Source organism: Salvelinus fontinalis, chromosome 9 (assembly GCF_029448725.1).
Source record: "Salvelinus fontinalis isolate EN_2023a chromosome 9, ASM2944872v1, whole genome shotgun sequence".
NCBI classification, from domain to species: domain Eukaryota; kingdom Metazoa; phylum Chordata; class Actinopteri; order Salmoniformes; family Salmonidae; genus Salvelinus; species Salvelinus fontinalis.
Window position 1 is genome coordinate 58,391,373 of NC_074673.1, and position 6,719 is coordinate 58,398,091.

Consider the following 6,719-nt stretch of genomic DNA (forward strand, 5'->3'; position numbering starts at 1 on the left):
ACCCTGGATCTAGTTTTGTTCTGTGGAATAACTATTCTAGATCTAAATATTTTTCCTATTATCTTATTAAGTTTGCAATCACAACAAATAATCTGCTCAGATCCCAACCAAGGATCATCAAAGCCATGCTATAAATTCTCGGACAATCCAAAGATTTCTAGATGCCCTTCCACACTCCCTCCACCTACCCAAGGAAGTCCGAGTACAAAAAAATCATTAACCACCTAATTGAGGATCTAAACTTAACCTTGCGTAAAATCCTAGATGTCGTTGCACCTCTAAAAACAAAAAATATTTGTCACAAGAAATTAGCTCCCTGGTATACAGAAAATACCAGAAAACTGTATTAAGTTTGCAGAAAATTGGACCGGAAAAGGCGCTCCACCAAACTGGAAGTCTTCCGACTAGCTTGGAAAGACAGTACTGTGCAAAATTGAAAGGCCCTCACTGCTGCTCAATCAGCCTACTGTTCCAACCTGATTGAGGAGAATAAAAACATACCAACATTTATTTTTGATATTGTTGCAAAGCTAACTAAAAAGCAGCGTTCCCCAAGTGAGGATCGCCTTCTTCAACGAAAAGATCATTAGAAAGCAAATTACGGACTCAGTTATCGGACTCAGTTATTACGGACTCAGTTACTCAGTTAAAACTCAGTTATCCTGAGTCTGCACAGAACTGCCAGGACCTAGGATCAATGGAGACAATCAAGTTTTTAAATCCTGTATTTCTCGACACATTCACAAAAATAGTCATTGCCTTCCAGCTGCCTCCTGGACCCCATTCCAACTAAATCCCTGAAATAGCTACTTCCTGTGCTTGGCACTCCTATGTTGAACATAATAAAAGGCTCCATTTCCTCTGGATGTGTACCAAACTCACTAAAAGTGGCAGTAATATAGCCTCTCCTGAAAAATCATAACCTTGACCTGAAAAAAATAATAAAAAAATATTGGCCTATATCGAATCTCCCATTTCTCTGAAAATGTTTTGAAAAAGCTATTGTGAAGCAACTCACTGGCTTCCTGAAGACAAATAATGTATATGAAACGCTCCTGTCTGGTTTTAGACCCCATCATAGCACTGAGACTGCACTCGTGAAGGTGGTCAATTACCTTCTAATGGCATCAGACCAAGGCTCTGCATCTGTTCTGCTTCTCCTAGACCTTAGTGCCTCTTTTGGCACCATCGATCACCACATTCTTTTGGAGAGATTGGAAACACTAATTGTTCTACCCGGACATGTTCTTTCCCAGTTTAGATCTTATCTGTCGGAAAGATATCAGTCCGTCTCTGGGGATAGTTTTCTCTCTGACAAACGAATGGTACTTTTCGGTGTTTTAGGACCACTATTGTTTTCACTATATATTCTACCTCTTGGTGATGTCATTAAGAAACACAATGTCAACTATGCGGACGACACACAGCTGTATATTTCGATGAAACATGGTGAAGCCCCAAAATTGCCCTCCCTGGAAGCCTGTGTTTCAGACATAAGGAAGTGGTTGCCTGCAAATGTTTTACTTTTAAACTCAGACAAAACAGAGATGCTAGTTCTAGGTCCCAAGAATCAAAAGATTTCTGCTGTTTGATGTGACAATTCATCTTGATGGTTGTACAGTTGTCTCAAATAAAACTGTGAAGGACCTCGGCGTTACTCTGGACCCGAATCTCTCTTTTGAAGAACATTTCAAGAAAATGTATGCTTTCGCCACATAGCAAAAATCATAAACTTTCTGTCCAAAGATTATGCATAAAAGCGGATCCATGCTTTTGTCACTTCTATATTACACGACTGAAATGTTCTACTCTTCGGCTACCTGGATAAACCACTAGATAAACTTCAGTTCGTGCTAAACAAAAAAACGCTCCGGTCACAAGACCCAGGTCTCCTTATTGTCCCTTGAATTTCTAAGCAAATAGCTGGAGGTAAGGCTTTCTCCTATAGAGCTCCATTTTTTTGGAACGATCTGCCTATCCATGTGAGAGACGCAGACTCGATCTCGAGCTTCAAGTCTTTACTGAAGACTAATCTCTTCAGTAGGTCCTATGGTTGACTGCTGTCTTGCCCAGGAGTGCGAAGGTAAACGGCAAGGCACTGAATTGACGAACATCCCTTGCGGTCTCTGCCTGGCCAGATTCCCTCTCTCCACTGGGATTCTATGCCTCTGACCCTATTACGGGGACTGAGTCACTGGCTTAGTAGTGCTCTCCTATCCCGTCCCTAGGAGGGGTGTGTCACATCGTGCCAGGCTTTTCTCGCTATACTCAACTTGAGTGGGTTGAGTCACTGACCTGTTCTTCTTGTCCGGTTTTGCACCCCCTCAGGCTCGTGCGGTGGAGGAGAGTTTGAGTATTTGGTGTGGAAGGCTCTGTCCTAACTTATTTTCTTGATTCTTTCCTTGGTCTTTTCTTTCAATTTTTATTTTCTATGGTGGATGGTTAATGCACTGTTTGTTTTAGCGCTACCCACTGTTTTTTTTTTCAAAGTTAGGGTGGAAGAGGACAGAGTTTTAGTTTCCTGGGGTATGAACGGTGTGGTGTGCGCGATGGCTTCGCAGCCTAGTGAGGAGGAGACTCTGTCGTTATGTCGTGGATACAGGTGTTCCTGAGAATGGAAATAAGGTGGAGGAGGTTACATGGAGCCCTGGCCACTAACAGCTGTTTGGCACGGGTTGAACCAGGAGTAGGGCAGGGGTGTCCTTTCTGTGTTATGAGTGAAACTGTGATTCATGTGTTTTCTGTGGGCGACAGGTTAATGCCATTAATGTCTGTGTTGGAATGTCTGTGTGAGAGGTTGGGGGTGAGTCTTACTGTTGGAATGTTTATAATGGGGTACAGGTATTCAAATAAGGAGAAGGCCAAATGTGTGTTGTTGAATTTTCTGTTTGCTCAGGTAAAGTTGATTATTTGGCTAAAAAGGAGGAACAGGGTCAAAGGTGGGGGGATAACAGACCCTTTACTATTATTTAATGGGATGGTCTCTGTGCGCCTTAGGATGGAATTTGAGTTCTATAAAATGATAAGTGTAAAGCTGGGAAAGATGTTTTGGATATACAGTTGTAGAAGTGGTGAGGTTTTGGTTATTGTGATGTGATGTTTTGTGGGGTACAGGGCAAGGTGAGTATGGTACATGTATGCAGTACAGGATATGTTTTGTTTTTAGGTGGGGGTGGTGAGTCTCTCTCTCTCTCTCTAACTGCTACTCTAACTGCTCCAATGCATACAAGGCCCTTCCCTGCCCTCCTTTCGGCAAATCTGACCATGACTCAATTTTGCTACTCCTTTCCTATAGGCAGAAACTCAAACAGGATGTACCCATGCTAATGACTATTCAACGCTGATCTGACCAATCGGAATCCACGCTTCAAGACTACTTTGATCACGCAGACTGTGATATGTTCCGGGGTTAACCAAAAAAATGTGGATAGATGGCGGCATTCGCACAAAACTAAAAGCGCAAACCACCACATTTAACCATGGAAAGGTGACTGGGAATATGGCCAAATACAAACAACGTAGTTATTCCCTCCGCAAGGCAATCAAACAAGCAAAATGTCCACAAAGTGGAGTCGCAAGAAGTATGTGGCAGGGTTTACAGACAGTCACAGACTACAAAAGGAAAACCAGCCATGTCACAGACACCGACGTCTTACTTTCAGACAAGCTAAACACCTTCTTTACCTGCTTTGAGGATAATACAGTGAGTAAGACATTTAAACGTGTTAACCCTCGCAAGGCTGCCGGCCCAGACGGCATCCCTAGCCGCATCTTCAAAACAGACCAGCTGGCTGGTGTGTTTTTAATTTTTTTTTATCCCCTTTTCTCGTGGTATCCAATCGCTAGTAATTACTATCTTGTCTCATCGCTACAACTCCCGTACGGGCTCGGGAGAGACGAAGGTCGAAAGCCACGCGTCCTCCGAAGCACAACCCAACCAAGCCGCACTGCTTCTTAACACAGCGTGCCTCCAACCCGGAAGCCAGCCGCACCAATGTGTCGGAGGAAACACCGTGCACCTGGCCCCCTTGGTTAGCGCGCACTGCGCCCGGCCCGCCACAGGAGTCGCTGGAGCGCGATGAGACAAGGATATCCCTACCGGCCAAACCCTCCCTAACCCGGACGACGCTAGCCCAATTGTGCGTCGCCCCATGGACCTCCCGGTCGCGGCCGGCTGCGACAGAGCCTGGGCGCGAACCCAGAGACTCTGGTGGCGCAGCTAGCACTGTGATGCAGTGCCCTAGACCACTGCGCCACCCGGGAGGCCCCGGCTGGTGTGTTTACAGACATATTAAATCTCTCCCTATCCCAGTCTGCTGTCCCCACATGCTTCAAGGTGGCCACCATTGTTCTTGTACGACATAATTTGTAATCAAGGTATGATGCTTTCTGTGTATATGTAATTCTGTGTGATTAGTTAGGTATTTAGTAAATAAATAATTAAACCCAATTTAGTATTGCTGATTCAACTTGTTAGCCAGGGTTCGTGAAGATAACCAAGAATTTACAACTTTCAGATGAGACTGAAATAAGGTGACGATTAATATTGACTGCTATTGATGTAAAATATTACTAGGTCTTTAAGAGTTTATGCGGAAGATAACTGCTCTATAAATATTGTTTTGTGGTGCCCCGACTTTCTAGTTAATTACATTTACATGATTAGCTCAATCAGGTAATATTAATTACAGAGAAAGGATTTTATAGAATAGCATGTCATATCACTTAATCCGGCATAGCCAAAGACACGACATCTGTCATTGCTCATCCATATATTTATATATTCTTAATCCATTCCTTACTTAGATTTGTGTGTATTAGGTAGTTGTTGTGGAATTGTAAGATTACTTGTTAGATATTGCTGCGCTGTCGGGAACTAGAAGCACAAGCATTTCGCTACACTCGCAATAACATCTGCTAACCATGTGTATGTGACCAATAAAATGTTATTTGATGACTCCTAGCTTCCCCTTCCCCCCTAGTCCACTTGGTTGTGCCGCTGATCCAGTTTCTGCCTTTTTTGCCTATGGTTATGATTCTCTACACTCTACCTGCTTGTTTTGTCACAAACTGAAATTGGGCAAACTATTCACATTTTTGCAACCAGGAGATGGCGGAGCGATTTCTGCAAAGTGCATCTTTAATGGTGCCAAATTCCGACAATCAACAAATAATGCAATGGTGTAGTGTTTGATGAAGTGCTATCAGACTGACTTGCCCGTCTAATTCCTTGATTATCTTATTGATGATTAGAAAGGTCCGGCTTCAACAATTCCAACAGCTTGCTCGCCAAAAACTGCTTGCGTTCCAAACAAAAATGAATTATGTAGCCTATTATAGCCTAGGCTTCAATCATATCCGTATAAGGCTGTACATAGACATACATACAACCTACGACTGCATTAAGTGGTTCGGTTCTTTGCGTAGAAGCCACATCTTTGGAGTGACAGTCGCATGGATCTTGGTTGCAGTTCACGGTATTGTGTTCTCTATTTTTGAGTCTCCTAAAATATATGCTCAGTTGGAGTCAATGCATGTCATAGGGATTACCTATGCACATGTAAATAGAATCTATCTATTGTGCAAATATTTAGATTAAAGCTGATTTCCCACTCTTAAAGGTCCACAATAATGGCAATGATGACCTTGGGGGTGTAAACTCTGGATTTGGAAAGTAGAAGTGCTCCTGAGTACAATGGACACCCATTTTACTGCGATACAATGTGCAGGGAATTGTGTAAAGTGAAATATGTACAGTGCATTCGGAAAATCTTCAGACCTCTTGAATTTTTCCACATTTTGCTACGTTACAGCCTTACTCTAAAATGGATGAAGTCATTTTTTCCCTCACCAATCTACACACAATAGCCCATAACAACAAAGCAAACACAGGTTTAGAAATGTTTGCTAATTTATTCAACATTTTAAAATGAAATATTACATTTACGTAAGTATTCAGACCCTTTACTCAGTACTTTGTTGAAGCACCGCCTCGAGTCTTCTAGGGTATGACGTTTTGGGTATGTCAAGCAAAGAGGCACTGAGTTTGAAGGTAGGCCTTGAAGGTCGGCCACAGGTACACCTCCAATTGGCTCAAATGTAAAATAATCTGACTGTAAACAATTGTTGGAAAAATTACTTGTGTCACGCACAAAGTAGATGTCCTAACCGACTTGCCAAAACTATAGTTATTAACAAGAAATGTGTGGAGTGGTTGAAAAACAAGTTTGAAATGACTTCAACCTAAGTTTATGTAAACTTCCCACTTCAACTGTACATACATACATACCTACATACTTTTTTCAGAATATACCCGTATTATTCCATGCAAACCCTACCACCCTTCCTCCAATTAGAGTAAACCAATAAACACTTAGGCTTCTACCTTCAGTTTATATATCTTATACACATTTAATAGACCCAAACAATTTTACAATAGTTATATTTAGTTTGTTTTTAGTCCTTGCTCTATTTCTCATGTCCATCCAGTTTGATTTCTATTTGTAACTGTGCTATTTCACATCATTTCTGAACCTATATACATTTTACAGACCCCGTATGTTTTACATTGGTTATCTTGATATTAGTCCCACCCTTCAGCTCCATTCAACCCATCCCAACTATCCTATCCCATCAATTTTGGATTTCTATTTGCCCAATTTCTTTCAACTGTGCTGTGATGCTTCACAAAAGCACTGAAACTTTCTATTCTCGTAGCT